This window comes from Microtus oregoni, unplaced genomic scaffold, assembly GCF_018167655.1.
Source record: "Microtus oregoni isolate MIOR12 unplaced genomic scaffold, Mior012 000008F_ref0000371, whole genome shotgun sequence".
NCBI lineage: Eukaryota > Metazoa > Chordata > Mammalia > Rodentia > Cricetidae > Microtus > Microtus oregoni.
This window is the reverse complement of record NW_024543067.1, coordinates 57261074-57280513: the sequence shown is the minus strand read 5'-3', so window position 1 is coordinate 57280513 and position 19440 is coordinate 57261074. Positions and strand designations below refer to the sequence as shown.

At 41.5% G+C, this 19440-nt stretch overlaps 1 long non-coding RNA gene across 1 annotated transcript; it reads right to left on the bottom strand.

Annotated features, from left to right (window-relative positions):
- Positions 1–7614: 7614 nt before the first annotated feature.
- Positions 7615–18971, bottom strand: LOC121451937. Its single transcript, XR_005974759.1, has 4 exons — positions 18852–18971; positions 14405–14635; positions 12261–12445; positions 7615–10136 (listed from the first exon to the last, which is right to left on the bottom strand). It is a non-coding gene; the product is annotated as an uncharacterized LOC121451937 (long non-coding RNA).
- Between the last annotated feature and the right edge of the window lie 469 nt (positions 18972–19440).

Sequence of the window (19440 nt, the reverse complement as noted above, 5' to 3'; positions counted from 1 at the left end):
AAAAGAAGACGTGAGTTTCATGTGAATAGCACATAGTTTAAAAGCCAGGCCTGGTGATGAATGCTTCCAATACCTGCTCTGGGGAGGGGGAGAAAGGTGAATTCATAGGGCTTGCTGGCCAGCCAGTTTAGCCTAGGTGGCAAGCTCCAGACCAGTAAGAGACCACATCTAAGAAAGAAGAAAAGATAATGGTGCCTGAGAAATGATCCCTGAGGTTGGTCTCTAACCTCCATACACAGACATAGGTGCCCTCACACACACAAATGCATTGCAAACACACAATACAGTAATATAAAATAGTTGTAAGAGACTAGGATCTGACTTGCCTGAATCTAAGGATGATGAAATGGGTATTTGGCAGGGCCACGTGTGAAATTTAAAACAGAGTCATGTAGTAAGGCATTGTGGGTTGGCACTTGGTGGGGAATCTCTGTCAGCCAATGATCTTTAAGAGGTGGGGCCAGGGGCCAGGTTAGGGCGTGACCTTTACTAGGAGAAAAATGCCCAGCTGCCCAGGGTTCGTTCTCTCTCTCTCTCTCTCTCTCTCTCTCTCTCTCTCTCTCTCTCTCTCTCTTTCTCGTGGTTCCCGTGATACACAACTGAGGTTGGACTTCTTATTTGTGAGTTTGCCCCTTATAATAAAGAAAATATAATTTGTTTATCTTGGAGTTAGCCTGGGTTTCTTTAACCCCCATCATTCAGACACTGCTAAATGTTTTCTAAGAAGATGAATATTAATTTTTGTTCATAGAAATGTAAGGCTCTGCAACAATTATCCCCCCTCTCTATTTGTGAATGTATTTCTACAAAACTGAATTCAATTCAGAGGAGCAAATTTTAGGGGGCAGGTGGACACACAGGTGCGACACCCACAAGGATGATGAAGGGGTTTGCTTTAGTATGTGCAGCCTGATGAAGGGAAGGCATTGGGAGGACGTCCCTTTCCCCTTTCACTCTCTGAAGGATTGATGAACAAAGAGGAGATCAGACACTATGGATCACAAGGGCATATGGAGGAGGCCTCAGTGGTTTCGTCTAGGGAACTCATATTTAAACCATCTGAGCCAGACTTTCTGATCAGAGAGGTGTGGGTGAGTTCCTCACCTCTGAAAGTCTGTGAACCTGCAATTCAAAAGGAAATTTGACCCAGACATCTGCAGTCCGTTCTGGACGTTCTGTTTTTCTGTTAACTGGGTATCCAAAAGCCTGGGGTATGTGTACCCTAAGGGTCATCTAGAAAATGCAGCTATAATTACTTCTAAAAATCTTTGCAAAATAACTACGGCAACTGCTATGTTTTTCATTGTATGTAAAAGCTGAGTCAAGTACAGAATAATTTGAAAAAAATTAGCTACAGAAAGGTGGGTTGTTCTGTTTTTAGAAATTATGAGAGCACAATAGTTAAGGTAGGTTAACTTTAGGAAGAAAAGTGGTTTATTTGCCTTGCAGGTTTCGAGGCTAAAGGTTCCTTCCAACTACACACTGCAGGCTCTTCCGGGACCTTCTCTTGGCTACATCACTTTCTGGCAGAAGCATGAGCGGGAGGAAGAGATGAATACCTGAAACAGGAAAGATTAGGCAGGCCCAGGCTCGGGCTTTTGTTATAATCTTTTAAGAACTAATCAGGTTTCCACAAGAAATGCCTTCATGCTTCTAAGGGCACACCCCCAAATAGCTCACGGGTATTCAAATAGGCCCACAGCTTAAAAGTTCCAAACCACCTCTCCACAGTGTCAGCTGGGAGAACGCAGGAACCCTGGGGCAAACAAGCCACACTCAAACCATAGCGATAGAACTGAATCTAGAACCTAGGGCCTTTCACTCATGAGGACAACACTTTCAACGGGTCTCTTGACTTCATGGCTTGGCATATGGGTCAAAATTCTCCCCACTGAGGGGTGAGATAGTTTGTTTATTCAAGTCTAGTGTCATTTACACTTATAACCCCCTGTCCTTTTTTTCCCCTGAGTTCATGCATTGCTCTTCGGGTAGAGCAGGAAGCTGCAGAGGGCCCTGCTCTCAGGGTCTGCATGAGACTGGTTATTCTGTGGTTGACTATTCTGTTCTCAACTAGGTCATGTTTTCCCATTAGCTACCACACTCTGGTAAGAGTGAGGGCATCTGCTGGATCCAAGAAATACTCATGGGCTTGTGGGTGTATTACAGTGTAACTGGCCTTCTTCTTTCTTTTGGTGCTAGTACACTATGGTATCAGTCCTGGCCCGTCCACATAGCATCTGGGAACTGTTCACAGTCTCCATGGGAAGCATTTTAACCAATCCAAGCATCAGTAAGACAATGAACTCTTTCCAGGTTCCCTTTAGCACTTGAATTTATTTCAAGTTCAAAAGTGAGCAGATTCACTGATGTTGCAAATAGCACTGGTCTTTTGGCAATTATTGCTCCAAACAGTAACCAGAAAGTTGAGAGGAGAAGCCTACAATGAGAATTTCTAGTGGGCAAGATTAAACAATTTAGCTTATAATTAAGGACAAAGGATGTAACCAAAATTAGACTTAAATCTCATTCCTGAGATGTAAGATATATATATGTGTGTGTGTGTGTATATAACTAGTGTACATAGAACATACATATTACTAGTGTATGTAATGTATTACTAATATATAATATGATGGCACATATTCTATATAACTATATATTATTACTTAATATATTCAAGTAGAGTTATATATAATATACAGTAATATACACTATACAATATATCCTGTACTGTATATTAATATATAGTACACAATATATGATTATAATTAATGTATGATAGTATATTATTAATATAATAATATATTACTCTAGGTAGTAATATATAATATATTATTATCATATATAGAGTGGAGATGATTCTAGAGTTCTTTATTCAGACATCTCCCCTAAGCACAGATATGCCACCTGACAATATTCAACGTGCTTAAGCACACTCCATCACTGTGTACCTCTGCTGCAGCATAAAAATTCACGGGGCTCTGTTAAGCCAGGGAAACAAATGTCTCAAAGCATTGAAGCAGCTGGTGGCCAATATAAGCATGAACTAAGTTATGCATATAGATTAATAAAAATAATTACACACGCACATGCGCACACACATACACATCTGTTAAGGCTGGTTTTGCCTGGCATTTTGGTAGTGTGGAATGTGAGGTGACTTTAAAATGTGGTTACACGAGCTTACTCAGTGAACAGAAAGGAAACTGGCAGAAATAGGTATATGTCCTTTTTCTTTTTTCTTTTCTTTCTTTTTTTGCCCTCTGTAGAATCATTTTTGGAGTTCACAGGCGCTAAGATTCTAAGATCACCTAATGGCACACCTGCCCTCTACCTTACAGCTCCCCTATTTATAAAATCTGAGTATACTAATGAGATGTCAGTGGATGACAGCAATTGTATTGAAAAATATTGGTTTTTTATTTGGGAGTGTATTTCTGTTCCATAGAAGGATCTGGAAAATATCTATGCGAAGCAAATGTTGGCACATTAGAGGAGCTGCGTGTTTGGATTTCCTGGCTGCAAATGGTAAACTACACGTGCTTAGCCACACTCATGCAACGCAGGGCAGCTTGATGTATGCTGGGATTTATTAAAATGTAAGTGGCAAAGCAGAGAAGAATGTTCAGACAATGGGATTGCTCCATTGACTGAATGCTCAAGACTGTATCTATTTTTGTCCAAGCAATGGTGGCTCCTGCCGTGGAACGTCAAATGGAACATTCCATTGCAGGGCACAGGGTGGGGGGACTCCCTTTAAGGAAACTGAAATCTGATCATTTAATTTTTAATGTACCTTTCCCAAAGCAGTAGCTTGTCAATACTTTGTACAAGAAAATATGATAGATTTTGACCTGTGATTATGAGAAGACAATCGTCCTCAACTGTTTATTCAGTGTCTATTATTGGACCTGTAACTTCATTCATGAAAATAATGATCCATGTGCTTGTTTTTTGTGCTGGGCCTTAGCTTGTTGGAAATAAGAACATTATGTATTGAACATGAATATACATGACATGGCAGCGAGCACACTCAATCCAAGAGATGATTCCTGACGGGAAATTGTTATTCATCCCAGAAAAGAGAGGGCAGAGAGGTAGGTGTCTTCATGAAGAGATTGAATTTAGAAAGAATGGGAGCCAGCTGTTTTTTTCTCTCCATGGGGAACAAGAGAAAATGGGATTAGACAACAGCGTGAGGGAATTGGAACAGAAATACAAATTTCCCAGCTCTGTAGATGCTCAAACACCAAAAGGTGTGCCGAAGGAAGTGTGTGCACACTGGTTTGATTTTTGATGGCTTTAGAACAGTGGTTCTCAACATGTGGGTCACGACCCCTTAGGGGTCAAAGGAACCTTTCACAAGGCTCACCTAAGGCCATTGGAAAACAGAGATACCCACATTATGATTCATAACAGTAACACAATAACAGTTATGGAAAAGTAATGGAAATAATCTATGTTGGGGGTCACCAGAGCATGAGGAACTGTATTAAGCATGAGGACTGCAGCATTAAGAAGGTTGAGAACCACTGGGCTAGAAAACGGAAAAACACATTTCCCCGTGTGGTCTTCCATGCTGTGAAAACGGGGACCAAAGGAGAGAGCTCCAGGATGCTCTTCATCCTTCCTCACGTAAGAAGAATCTGAAAGTTGGGCACAGTGGACAGGTCACCGATGTGATTTTTAAAGTAGTAGTTATTTGATAATGTCAACTTTTCCCTTGGAGATAGACAGACTGACAGATTTCACCTGTACTGAGAAGCGTTAAACAGGACGGAATGCCGTGAAATGAAGTAGGCGGGGAGCAAGGACACAAGAGCACAGGGCGCTCTTCCATTTTTCTCTTCCCACCATCATTTCTGCTCTTCCAAGGCAGAGCGTCCTTCCTAGTTAAGAGTGCAGTTGAATATAGGCACATTGATCTTTGCAAGAAACCAGTTAGACCTCCTGGAGACCCGATCTCCTGTTCCTGGAGTGTGTGTGTGTGTGATACATATGTACACATGTGGGTTTTTTTAGCAAATAGAATTTATAGTGCTCATATTTGATGTTTGACTTTTAAAAATTATGATTATGCGGATACTGGTTCTTTCCTGGTTTGAAGGTAATTTTATTTCCTGGAGCAGTTTACTATAGCAAAGAGTATTTGTTAAAATTAGAAACTAATTTGGCTCATATCTGAGTCATTATCTCGCTACTCTGGTTGACTCAGTGACTAAGTATTGATTTGTCTTCTGAAGTAATTTGACAAAAAAAATGAAATGAAGATAAGTTAAACAAGTGAATTTAAATTTTCCCCTTTTGGCTATAACCTGATATCAACTGTCAATACCAAATTCTTAGTTTTCTTAGCATTTTTTGTCTTATTTACTCATTGTACAGAAGATTGGAGGTCGGGCCTAGTGCATGCTGGGCACGTGTCTTTACAAGTGGGTTTCATCCATTTCTAGCCTTCCTTAAGGCTTTGTTCTGAGACAATGCCTCCGTTTCCCAAGCTACACTTCAGGTAATGCTTGTGTTTGCAGTTCTTCCGCTTCAGCCCCCAAGGCCTTGCAATACCATATCCCAATAGGTCAAAAGTTCTCAGGTTTATCTGCCTATTCAAAGCTCTATAAGGGCTTTGAAAAAATAAAGACCTAGGTATCAGTACTCAAACACCCTAAGCAGTGACCAAGCAGTGTGATAACTCATATACTGGGTACTGCTAAGTGACTGAAATAATTCCATTCATATCATTCACTATAGATGCAGCGACCACATTTGTCCTATTGCTTGCTGCTTTCCTAATATCCAATAAGGACCTGGCTAGTATATGCTATACGTGCAATAAACATGTTCCCAATAAATAATTAATATTTTAATAAAATCTGGCTAACCCTCCACTAAAGTAGGGATGGTCAAATCTATTGTCTACTTGAGTCACTGTTGTTTTGACCTCACTAACTAAATTGGTGCTCTTAACCTTTGAACCATCTCTCCAGTTCCTTACTGACTAAGTAAAAGCTCCATTTTCTTCTTTGGTTTGCCTGGGAATGCATAAAACAAAGTCATTGGTAATCCTATTGGTAATACCACTCAGTTTTCCTTGGGATGTGACTATGTATCCTCAAGACAAGGAGTCCTTACATATCCAAAGACATATCTCCTACATAGTAGCACCATGGCTCGTGAGAAAAGAGATCAGACTACATCTTACTAAGGATCCAGACAAGCCATGCAATCTGCAGATATCGTGGGAGGACCTAACTTTACGCTGTGAACGGCTGCTGCATACTTTTTCAGCTAGCTTTCTATGCCAGTGCTCTGGGCATCTTTACATCTAACGAGTTAATGTCCTTTGTAGATAGTCCAGTATGTATGATATTTCAGTCATGGGATAATTCAGAGAGTAACCATACTAGTCATGCTTTTGTGTTCATGGTTCAGATGAAAACCCCTAGTTTTAAAATCATCATTGATAGAGGGTAAAATGACCAATAAAACAGAGTGCTTATTCTCTAGAACTGGGCTGGACAGGATCCAGATCATGAAAAGTGGACAGCCATACTGCTTATGAAAGGGTGGGCATTGGGCACATGTAACACTCAGGTCTTCAGATGTAGTCAAAACAGATAAGGAACTGAGATTCATTTAATATTAATTCACCTAAGTTGAAAGGACTGCATATGCTGAATGTCTAGCATGCTGGACAGCATAGCTTTAGGATCTCTTACAGAGAAAGAAGACTGATGGAGAAGCCATCATAATACTCGGTGGAATATCTAGCAAGACGCTCTGAAAGCATTTTGGTGAGGAAGTCAGCATATGGTAACTGGTGATGTCTACGATGGAGTCTTCTGAAAGGAAATGGCTGCTGGGTTAAGACTTGAAGGACAGATGGTAGAATTTGAAAGGGATGGTGGAGAGGTAAAGACAAAAGTTTACATGCATGAAAACTGAGCAGATTAAAAGAGGAAGAGAAGACAAAGATGATGGTCTGTGCCCATGATGGGAAAGCTCGATGGGGATTTGATTCGAGAGAGCTCTGCTGGAGGAAGGAGCCAGAACAGCAAGTTCTCTTGGTGCCATGATATCTCAAGGCCAATGGAAATTACAAAGAGGTTTAACCCTTGGAGAATATTATTTATGATTTAGAGAATTCGCTGAGTTCCACTCGACACTTCCACAGGGAAATCCTGGTAGGATGAGGCAGTGTTCCAGATAGGAAAAGATGTTTTCTTACTTCGTTAGCACAGGGAATGCGAAGAAGCACACTTATCTGAATAGAAGAAGAGGGGGGAAGTCAAAAGGGAACCCTGAACTCTCCACCATGGCATATGGAAAGGAAAGACTGAACTTGGGTTTCTGACATGAATACATGACCATTTAAAGGTGATATGGGATCATTTATAAATTGTCTCTAACAACGATTTTTTTAATCTAATTAGATATTTGGTCCTTATGGATCACAAACTAGTTTTGATTTATACATATACAAGTGACAGCTATGTGAGCTATCTTTTCCAATAAATCAACACAAGTCACAGTTAATACAACATTTCTTTTATTGGGAGTCAAGGACCAAGGAAAGTCTCATAAAATGTCAACAAAGTCACACTTTGTGCTTGGGCTACTCGTTAACAACAAAACTGGTTTATTTATGAACTCAGTGAAAACAGTGTAAGACAGAGCCAACAAACACTTTGAAAAAATAAGACAGCAAGAACCATGATGGGACTATGTAGGACAACGTCAAACAGCTAAGTAGAATGTTACATCAGTTAAATATCCGGGTATCTCCAAAAGTTAAAGCTCTGTGCCTTAGCAGACCTAGCTTAACTGTCCCCTTTAAGACAAAAAAAAAAAAATCACAATTTGGACATCTATGTTATGTAGACAGTCACTCTATTAATCATTGCTAAATGCCAATCAAATGTAGAGTGACTGGAATCAAGAATGGGAATTTTAGTTCTTTTTATGGACCAAATATTTTTGAATTAGTTACATGAATAAATGAGGATTACAACACAAAATGACTAGTGGTCATTGTTAACACTTAAGTAGCACTGAAACAGTCATGGATAGCATTCACAGCGTTTACAAAAGTTGAACATTGGCCAAGTGGACTGAGAAGATGTACAATGGGAAATTGAACCTGTGCAGGTGAACCAATGACTTCATGATTGGGAATATCATTAACGAAACAGTATACATACAACTGTAGCTATCTGGGACTCCTTGGGGACAGATCATTGACAACTTCTTGACCCAATTACACTAGTTCATAGCTGTATTTCACACTGACATGAGGTGGCCAAAGAGGGGGAAGGGACGGGAGAGATCTACTAGATCTGGTCTATGAGACATTTCTTGATCACATAGACAGAATACCTCCTTTGATCAAATAGAAGTGCATGTTTCTTTGGGGCAGGGTGGAATCATTTAAAAGCCATTGAAAGACAACTGAAGGCCTAGTTTCTGGTCCTTGCTGGGCCACTTAAAAATACGTGTTTTGTTTTGTTTTGTTTGTTTGTTGTTTGTTTGTTTGGGCTGGTTGGAATTTTTCTCTAAGTTACTTTTCTTACAGACTATAGATTTATGTTTTCTGTCAAAGAGATCTTGTAACAGGTATCTAAGTCAAAAGTCTCATGATGTCTGACCAAAATGCAAAGGAAATATCTAGACTTCTGGCAGACTGTCCTCCACTAAATGTTCAATTTTCTGTTGTGAAAACCCATTTTTATCATTCTGGTGTAATTCACATGCAAAATCATTGAGGCCATCAGTAAGCAAAAGAGCTACTTGTTTGCACAGATAGACATTAGGGCTGTGGGGAAAGTGACAGCAGTATTGGCACTGATCACAAAATTCTGGCTTCAGACTTCAGCTCATGAGTTTTGTGACCACAGCCTTGAATGTTCATAGCTGTATGTAGCACCTCATCCAGGCACTTAACCTCCTCAAAATCAGTGTCATCACCTAAGAAGCGGGTATAAAGTGTGATTTTCATAGATGTCATGAAATTTCTTATGCAAAATGCTTCCTAAATGGAAGAAATTTGGTAACTAGCAATTATGAACAAAAGAAGTTTGTTCTACATGAGTTCTACACAGGTGCCACCAACTGCCTTCCCCCTTTTCTTGTGACAGCGAACTGGAACTTTAGTTCTAGCTTAGTTTAGGTGACATCTGGGGTAGGAGAGGGAAGATACATGTGTGCACCATCTTTATAAGATGCACAGAAAGGAGTGCTGAGTACTGGGTGGAGTCAAGTTGAAGTGCATATTTGCCATCTCCAAAACTCACCCTGTGGATTTCCTATGCCATGCCCTTGCATACTATCATGTCCACTTTAAGGACTCTATTTTCTCCGACCTTCCTATTTACGCAACATTTTTTTTAACCTTCTTTAAGGTTCATCTCATATTTTCTCTTTAGGGCAACATTCTCCCTTAGGTAAATCAATTTGGCCTCTTCTGAGCACATCATCTTTTGTTTTATTTCTGCTCTTATTGTCTACTGGATCAGTTTGTCACTACATTTTGGGTAGCTAGTATACCCTTGTCCAGTTTGATTTCCACCCTTGGAAGTAACTGCTATATGTCACAGAGTCAAGCTTGCCGCTCACAGTCTGGGGACTTGATGTCGTGCTTCTGTGTGGTGGCATGAGTGTCTTTGTGGGCCACCTGTGAAGACATGGTTTTGAATTTTCTATATCTCGCTCAAGAATGAATACTATATGTTGATAAAAACCAATCCCCCCCAGAAAATCCAGTCTCTTCATACATTAACATATCTGAGCAAAGTTGCCTTTACCCAAGCGGACTAACACGCCTATCCACACTCGGATCAAAACTAGATGGCATGTAAATCTGAACACAGACAAATACACATGAGGAAGGGCAAATTTATGACTTGTGAATGGTCTGGGTCTTTCTGTTTCTTTCAGAGATGACTATTGGCTGCAACTGCACCACGCGGGGGGGGCTGCCGGGCAGGAGGGGTTTCTTCAGCTGGTCACTTGCTTTGTTTTAAAACTTCACAGCGGGCACGAGTGTCCATCAGGCTAGCAGTCTCCGAAGTCTCTGTCCTTTCACTTGGGAAACACTCCCGAGGAAGGGGCTATAGGACCGGCTGAAAGGAGCATCAGTACAACTAAAGAGATAACAGAACATGTCACAGACAGTGATCACATCGACTGTTTAATGGGAAATGAATTTGTGACCCCTTTGGGACAATGCTATATCTAACCATGGCAGAAGGGCTACATCACTTGAACAACCAAAAGTGGCTTTCTTTCATTGTTCCCCTTGCTCAAGGACCAGTCAAGCAGTGGCCTTGTCCCAGTGTGGACAAGAGAACCCTACTGAGAAGAGTGCTTCAAGTCTACCCTCGCTGAAATAGGACACAGAGGCAGAGAGCAGAAGACAATGGGACACAGGGCACCTTCAAATAAATCCTAGGAGTGAAGATAAACTAAGTTGTTGTAGGTGCCTAACTGTTTAACAGTGCAGAGTTAAGGAAGACACTGCAATTATTGGATGTTAATTGCTGACCCCTTGAAATTATCTTGGTATTTCTAGTGCCTGGCATAGAAGTTGGCACATGGTACTTAAAGAAAAAAAAAGAGGGATAAAGGGAAGAAAGAAGAGAAGGGGAAGAAGACAGAGTAGTAAGAAAGAGAAAGGAAAGGAAAAGGAAGGGGAAAGATGTGTGAATGGAAGGAGGGAAAGAGAGGAAAGAGAGGGAAGAGAGGGAAGAGAAAGGGGAGAAAATAGGAGAAAAAGAAGGAGGGAGAAAGTAATGGAAGAGGCAGTAGTTACTGGAATACTGCAGCCCACAGGAAGAAAAGTAGTCAGATATAAGCACACTAAAGATATTGAGACTGGGGAATCAAGTCTGGCTTTAAAAAGGGCTCTTACAGAAAAAGAGGCGGGGCCATTTCCAGCTGGCTTTGAACATGTCAGTTTGGAAAGTGTGTTGTGGTCAAGTGACCATTGTAGGCCCATGAAAAGTACGTTACTACAATCCAAATGAACCAAGAGGAACAAGAAACACAAAACTTAAAGGCATTAATCCCATGGAGGAAACAAGCCACACTACAAGGAATGACAGGCAAGCGGAAGGGTTGGGGGATAGGATGTGGCCTAAAACTGAAAGGCAGGAGTCTGTCTGGGTATCTTCCAAGTCAACATTGAAGGATGTAGGTTTCTAACAGGCATGAAGAATTCACTTCTCCCACTGGGTAGCTTTATTTTTATTTTCATTTTCTTTAATTTGACCCCTAAGCTGTTACTTTTTCACTCACCATTCCTTTCTGAAAATGAACTCCCATCTTTAGCGCTTTCTCAATGGGGTAAACCAGATTAGTAAATACTGAGCCTGGGGTGGAGTCAGGTGTAACTTTAAAGGGCAACTGATGATGCCAACAGACTCTGGGTTCCTGGCTCTGGCCTTGCTCCTATTGCCCCTCCCCGGGGGGGCGCTGGAGAACAGCTTCTAACAATTCCTGAGAGCTGTAAGAACTGAGAACCTTCCTGGTCTGACCCGCTCACTTCACAGATAGGGATGTCTGAGAAGAGGGGTCTTACTCGGCAGGAGCTGTGGTGAATGAGATCGACTGTGCAGGTGGCTTTAATTTAACCAAAGCCTTTGACGTCCACTTCTCCATTATCCCAGACAATGGCAATGCATCAATGAGCTAGGCACACTGAATGGGAAGTACCGGGACTCATTACTACACTAAATACTGAGTACACTGGAGATGCTGGCTCTCCAGAGGGGAGATCTAACTGGGAGATGACTTAGTTCTAAATATTGTCGATGGGCAATGTATTTTATAAACAATGAAATTGAGGACGGGGTGCTAAGTGTTTGGCGTACATGTAATATTCATTTGTAAACAAATTAGCATGGTATTGTATTAAGGACATTGCATTTAATACTTTTGTGATTCATATAGAGAGTGAACAATGGAAAGTCCAAGAATATGTGAGAAGATAAAAAAACTATATATCGCTTGGAGTTACATAGATCCAATCCATGCAAAAATGGCTTTTATATACAATAAACACTATCAAAAGGAAGTTTGAGGAATGCCTATGCAGCAGGCAGCATGAGGATGGACAGATTTGTCCTGAGTTAAAAACTTTACAGATCAACTTCTTTTATGGTTCTATACCTACCAAATTGTACTAAGTAGTGGTCTTCTACTCAATGTAAGGGTCTCTTGGGATCCTTCTGCGATTTGAATGCAGACGCAGAGAATGAGACCCTCACCTTGCCTTGCTCGGCAATAATTCTCCAAATTTGTCTTGACAGTCTCATCACCTACTGCATCCAGTCCGGAGTCAGGCTGACCAGCCAAGTCACTGTGCTTCTGCCTGGGTTCTTTTTCTTAACAAGTAGATCTTCAGGGGGCAGCTTGCTGCAGGGGACTCCCCAGCGGAGCCAACAGTAGATCTCTGGAATCACGTTGAGGCCCCAAAAGGGACCTGAGGTTAGTGCAAGAGCGGCTCAGTTACTCATCATGTGACATGCAGTATGGAGGGGAAAACAGAAAAGCAATTGTTTATTATTCTCAATGGTTTGATTACTTTGATTAAGTTGAAAACCATCATCCCCGCCTAATGCCATTTCTCTAATTCCAACAAAGGGAATGTATTTCTTATGAGTAATATTTACTACTCTGATGTTCTCTGTGCTTCCACGTTATCCAAAGTCAGGGTAAGTGATGTCTCATCCCTTGAAATTGCTCCTGAGTAGAACACTTTTTTTAAGCCAGCTTATTTTTTTTAATTCCTTGTTAATTAATATAAGAATAAAAGGACTTTGCAGCCTGTGTGTGTGAGAGAGAAGGAAAGCGAAAATCTAGATGTTGGGAACAAATGATCCACGAAGAACTGCAAATGTTTTGCAGAGAATTCAAGAGTCTCCATCGACAGCCCTTAGAGGGATCATCCTTTCTCTACAGCTATGTTTTTTCGCTTTCCTTCTCACACAAACACAGAGGCTGCACAGTCCTTTTATTCTTATATTATTAACAAGGAATTTAAAAAAAAAAAAGCTGGCTTAAGAAGCATTCTACTCAGGAGCAATTTCAAGAGACGAGACAGGCCCAAGGGTGGGGGTGGGCGACAACCTCAAGTAGGCCACACGTAAAGCAACGTGCAGCTATATGCACATTAGTATAATTACAGATTGCAAATTATATCGGATGTATCTAATATCTAATTTTTTGAAAGCTGATTCCACTTGAGATTTCAATAACAGCATCAACATTTTGCAGGTGGCTCCTTCTGTGTAGTATCCAAGGGGAATTATTCTTCTAATGTGCTTATAGCCCTCCAGTTAAAACTGGAGCTCCTGCCGAAAGGACCGGTGAACAATGAACACTGAGAATAACACCTTGACAAAGGAAATGGGGAGGGGGGGTATTATCCTGGAGAACACCGAGTGCAGTTACTCTAGCTGTACGTGCTTCAAGCAAGAAGGAACTTCAGCATGCGTCATTAGAAACTGTGGGGGAGGCTACATACATATGGAGGAAGCCAGCTGACAAGCTACGGGGTAGCCATCTACTAGCTATATAGATCAAAGAGACGTGCATCTGAGTGGCGTGCTATCCCTTTGGCTGCAAACAGAAAGCCTTACACTCAATTCAGATCATCTAAGGCAGATATCCAGTTCGTGTGTCTGAAGAAGATCCCAGCTCTGCTTTGAGGAACTGGCTTTTGTCCTCACACGCCTACCATGAATCAATCTCCAAAACAACTAAACTGGGTTTGAGATCTCAGAGAAGGAAGCGTATTCTTCAAGTTGATTTGATTCTTTTTCTTGATTCCGCTTTCCAGACCTTTCTGCTAATTAGCCGGGGTTGCCGCTGAATTATTTAATTACCTGCACCTTTGTGCCACGAAATATGTTGTCATAGCACGCTCCACAGTGCAGTGGCTGCTCACATTTAAGGACGCCTCTGTAGTTACTGCTGTCCTTTGTTCTGCTCAGAAATGGTTTTAGAAAAAGGGGTGGGCCCTGAAGGAGGAGCCTTGGGGTGTGTAAAATAAAATCATACATTCCTGGTGCATGTGCAGAATCGGATGCACTTACATGAATTCCATCCTCGAAATCAAGAGGCAGCTCCATTCCGAATAAGCCACGGCGCATGTCAGTGATTTCCAATGCAGCCACGAGGCTCTGAGTATACCTTGAGCATCTCCCCTAATGAATACTCACTGCAGTGCCATGGGTAAGGGATGACTCTTTTTTTTTTTTTTTAAATCAGCAAGGAATGTCTTTAACGAGGAAGAAGTAAATTATGATAATTACTCTGAATGGTCGGATCCTTGAGCATTACTAATTAGCATTTATTGCCTGGATTATAGAACAATACAAGTGAAACCAAACTGCGATTGCTCTTTTACCTTGAAGACTTGAAAAGGCAATGGAGGAAGAAGTCAGCAGCCACCTCCCTGGTGCAGACCGCAGTCAGCCCACCTCTCCACAGCCTGAAGACTCCCTCCTTGTGGCAACACACCCATATGGTCCTCAGCCTTTCCGGCCCATTCATCTTTTTGTGTTAGGCTCATATTTGCATGGACTATCACAGTTGCAGAAGACTAATGGCAGGAGAAACATGTTGGCTCTCACACCATCTGAGGACAATATTATCAGTTGAGAGAGCTTAGCAATAAAGAGCTGAAATGCCATGCTCCATAAAAATATGGAATTCTTTCAGAGAAATAGCTGACTTAAAAAGAGAACAAAGAACTCAGCTCTTGGTGAATAAAATTTTACACTCCTTTTCTCACTTGCCCTTAGGACTGAAGCTTTAAAAAAAAAAATAGCTGAGAAAAGATGATGGGTTTCTGGTATAATGACATTTATTTATTTATTTATTTATTTATTTTCCATTAGGAATCTGTGATAACATGGTTTCTGAAATTAAAAGAACAAAAATTAGATGTTGATGAACAGGCTGACAGTGCAAAACAAAATTTGGATAATTTGGCAACTGAATGTTTTAAATAATCCAGCAGGTAAAAGGAAAGAAAAAAAAATTCCCTGAGCCATTTATCATTCTGCAATCCCTGCTGCTTTCCACACCCCATTATATCAGACGAGGAGAAAAGACTATGTGCAGCCAGAAAACGGGCCCTAACTACAGTCACTGGTTTTCCAAATACCTTCCATGGTTTCCCCACCCCTCTCCTGTCTAGTTTGAAAGGATAAGTTTGTCTAAATCTGTGAGGAGATTTAATAGACTGGGGGAAGAAATTAATTCTGCCGAATGAGCAAATGCATGCGAGTTGCCCAGATGCAAATAAGACAGATAATACTTTTCTTTGCCTTTGACATGCTAGGCGGATTAGTTTAGAATGTTAAATCTGATTTTATTAGAATATATTAGCAGTGTTTTAATTAATACCAATCAAACGTTTTCTTTCCCTGGGGCTTGATATGTTCCTAACACTTTCTAAATCATCTGTTTTTCTCCCCCAGAAAAGAAGAGGGGGAAAAAAAACTACCAAATCACCAAAGCCTTTGTTACATTCTTACGTTACCGTATTCAATGGAAAACTGTAAACTTTTTGTATAAAGGTGTTTTGCCCAGAAAATTGGTTCCAGGTGCCAGATTTTAAAATGAATACTCTTCTCTAGCATGCTTCCTTAAAACAAAACAAAACAAAACAAAAAAGAATAAGAGATTTGAAAATTAAGCATTTTCTATATTTTTCTCTGGGGTAAACATTGCAAAAGGGATTCAGCTGGTTCCTCTTGTTATCAGTGGGGCTTCTAAAAGCTGTTAGCTCTCCACTGTGATGGTTTGGAGCCTGCAAAAAAAAAAAGGACTTAAAAAAAAAGAGGTGGTAGTGTTAGTGAAGGAGTGTGTGTGTGTGTGTGTGTGTGTGTATGTGGATGTGTGTGTGTGTGTTTGTGTGTGTATGTGTATGTGTGTGTGTGTGTGTGTGTTTGTGTGTGTGTGCATGCGAGCGCTAGTTAAAAATACAGTGAGCAACTGCGCCCTGTGAATTGTAACTGCTCCAAGGAGGTACAGAACTGCATTCCCCTCATTATCCCTCCCTTTCTCTCCAGCTTCCTGTCCTTCTGCGCCCCGAGCCCCAGTTCCCTCGGTCTCTTCCCCCCCCCCCCCCCCCCCCCCCCCGTGCACCTCCAACTGCAGCTCCCCGCCTTATTTTTTTTTTTTTTTTTTTATCTGCTAGGCTGGATTTGCGCTTTTAAAGATCAGTATCAATAATAGCCTGCTTGTTTCGGTTACACTCTCCCTTTAGAAGACAGTCCCCTCTAATTGATGCGTCTGGGCTAGTCTAGACTGGTAGTGATTGAACCAACCACCAATTATGTTATTCATTTCACTGAACTTCGCTGATGGGCTCCATGAGGAAGAGGGGGTGTTGAGAAACCTGCCCTTGCACTGGAGCCTGCTGAAATATAAAAATCTGTTGTGTCGTCGCGAACACTGCTGAATGCCTGGGCCACCAGCTTTACAGTAGCAGTCTGAGAACAGGGAGCAATCCACTTGAAAACGTGGAAAAACCAGGAGAGCCGCCTAGTACAAACTGCAACGTTTGCGTTGAATTCTGTCCCTCGATCATTTGAACTCACAGAGAAATTACACCTATCACATCTTTATTGATCCATGCACACATTTCTGTCACGTCAGCTGCATACATATTTTGCCTTCAAAAAGCACCGAATGCTTGCCAGTCTTGCATTTGTGTGCTGTGATAATATACGACCCATAAGTTAAACTGATGCACCGCCATAATTCCCACATAGGTATGCCTGCACATTAGTTGAAATGGGGTGGGAACCATTAATCATTTCGTGTAAACTAATGGAAAAATCTCTTAAATGACTGTAAGCTTTGAAGCACATTCTATCAAAGGCTGCCAAGTAATAGTTAAATTACAGCCGAAGAAGAGGTTTCAACAAAAGACACAGCACAATTGTTGCACACTTCTCAATTCAGCGTTCCGGTGCAAAATGCTTTCTTGACTACGATTTGGAGTAAATGAGTAAAATTGAGATAAACCCTTAAAAATAGGATGAGAGCAGCTCCCTTCACCTTCCACTCCGTGTGTGCAGTGAGGTTACAACCGTTACAAAATCTTTCAAGGATGAAAGCATTTGGAGTCTGGGTTGATTTAGGTATTTTCCAAAAATGGAGAGAAAGGTTGGGCTGAGAAGAGTAACTGTTTCAAGGAAACTGTACGCCCAAATCTTCTGCAACAAAGGGAAGGTAAGCCGTGTTCTTCATCCCCAGTGTGAGGCAGACTGAATCACTGAAATTACCCTGCCATGAAAAGTTATAATCCCAGAAAACTACAAACTAGGAAATGCTAACAATTGCCTCAAGAGAGGATCATTTTAAATGTGGTTTGGTATTTCCAATAACTTTGTCCAGTTGAATTAAAACCCAGATTAAAAAAATAATCTTTCCAGCTTCTAAAGAGAGTCATAGGCATTGATTCCCCCCCAAAAGAATACAATATCAAATGCACCCAGTTATTTCTTTCATTCCATAATATTTAGAAAATCCATTCCTATTCTTATCACCTTTAAATTCACCAAGCATTACATTTTTAAAGAGGTATCACACCAAAGAGGCAGCTTATCTCCTTCCATTTTGTGTTTAAGAAATCTTGCAAAGTAACACATTATTTTATTTTTCCTAATCTCTTAATTTTCTTCCTTTGTATTGAACACGAGAGTTGAATATTTAACCTATTAATTTATTCCAAACCAGTGGTTCTAGCGTACCTATGTCAGTGAAACCACTGTTTAGCCATATACGACACATGTGTGGACAATGCGGATATTATATATTCTCATGCCCATTTTAATTGAGCATAATTTTGAGATTAACTGTTGAGTTTAAAAGTTGGAGGCATGGGGCATGCTGGGACTTCAGCTGAGATATTCTGAGGTCAAGCACCAGGTACTGAGCTGTTGGTGTTACGCTCTGGTAGTCCTGCGTGTTGCTCTCAAGGAATAGACCCTGCCGATGAGTTTCCACCAGCCTCGGTGTCAGCCATGTCCACAGGCATCCATAGCAGCCAGCACAGGATGCTGATAGTCTCTGTCTACTTCAACAGAAGCCAGGAGCTGCCACACTCTGGTCACCTGATCCCATCTAACAATGGAAGCCTCAGAGGTGTACTCTCAGCACTTCTGACAAACTTTCTTTTCTATTTTTTTTTTCTTAAAAGACAAAAAGTTCCTTCAGCGACGCACAGGCACGACTCGCAGCTCCCAAGAGCCTAACCCGTGGATTTAAACGGTAAACATCACAAGTTAGGGTCTCAGGGACTGAGGGGAGCGCAACACATTTTTTTTTTTCCTTTCTTTCTTGAGACAAAACAAAGCAAAAGACAAGAATGACAGACAATTTCGGTGGCAGACTCGGGACTAAAACACAGCCAACAGGTGGTCCAGTGTGGCGACAGCCTGGCTTTCTAAGCCTCTTCCCTTCACAAAATTTAGAGCCGTTTCTGACTCCGTATAGCCCTGCAGACGCAATATATACCTGAACATGTAAATGCCGGTTACAGCAAAGAAAACTTTTATGCTTTGGGCAGAATAATATACTAATTGGGAAATAATATGAACAGACTCAGAAATGTTTATTTCTATTTGGTTAATAAAAACAAAACAAAAAAAATCCCCTGATCTATAATCGGGATTAAATACCTCTTCAAGGCTTTCACTAGTAACTAGCACGAATGACTAAGGCGAAGAAAATAACCCTCTGCCTTCCCCCAGGGCAAGCGTGCCACATGCAACAATCCTAAGAGATGAGGTTTGGGGGAGGCAGGAATCGGAGGTTAAAAAGGTTTTTGAACTCACCCATTTGAAGTGGAGCCGGCTGCAGAGCTTCCAGGAGCGCCATCCGGAGCCGGGGGGAGAATGTGAGCTTGCAGTGCGCTAGGCTGGGCGAGGTGTTCAATAGGACAGAGAATGGGGCGGGGAGGGAAGGCGGGGGCAGGAAGCGATACTCCAAAATCCAGAGAAGACCGTAACTCTGTGGTTTTTGCTTTGACCGGGGGTGGGGGTGGGGGGAAGAAGCAGTTGGGTGGGAGTGGAGGGAGGGGCTGGGGCTGATCAAATTTGGAAAACAGTCGGTTAAAAAATTAAAAATAAATAAATCGAGCGAGAACGAAAAAATTTCCCAAGGACTGCTTGGATTTTTTTTTTTTCCTTTTCCTTCTTCTTTCTCTAGCATGCAGAGTTCCACCAGTCTTGCAAAGCGGGCCCTCCTCTGCATCAGCTGCTTGGCTGAGGCCAAGGCCAAAATCACCCAGAGCGAGCACCAGCCTGTCATTTGGTAGACGCAAAGTGGGAAGGGGTGGGTGCGAGCTGGGGAGATGCTCCCCCACCCTCGCCTCCCGCTGCGGATCCTTTGAAGCCGTTGGCCAATATTTCAGAGGAATCCGAA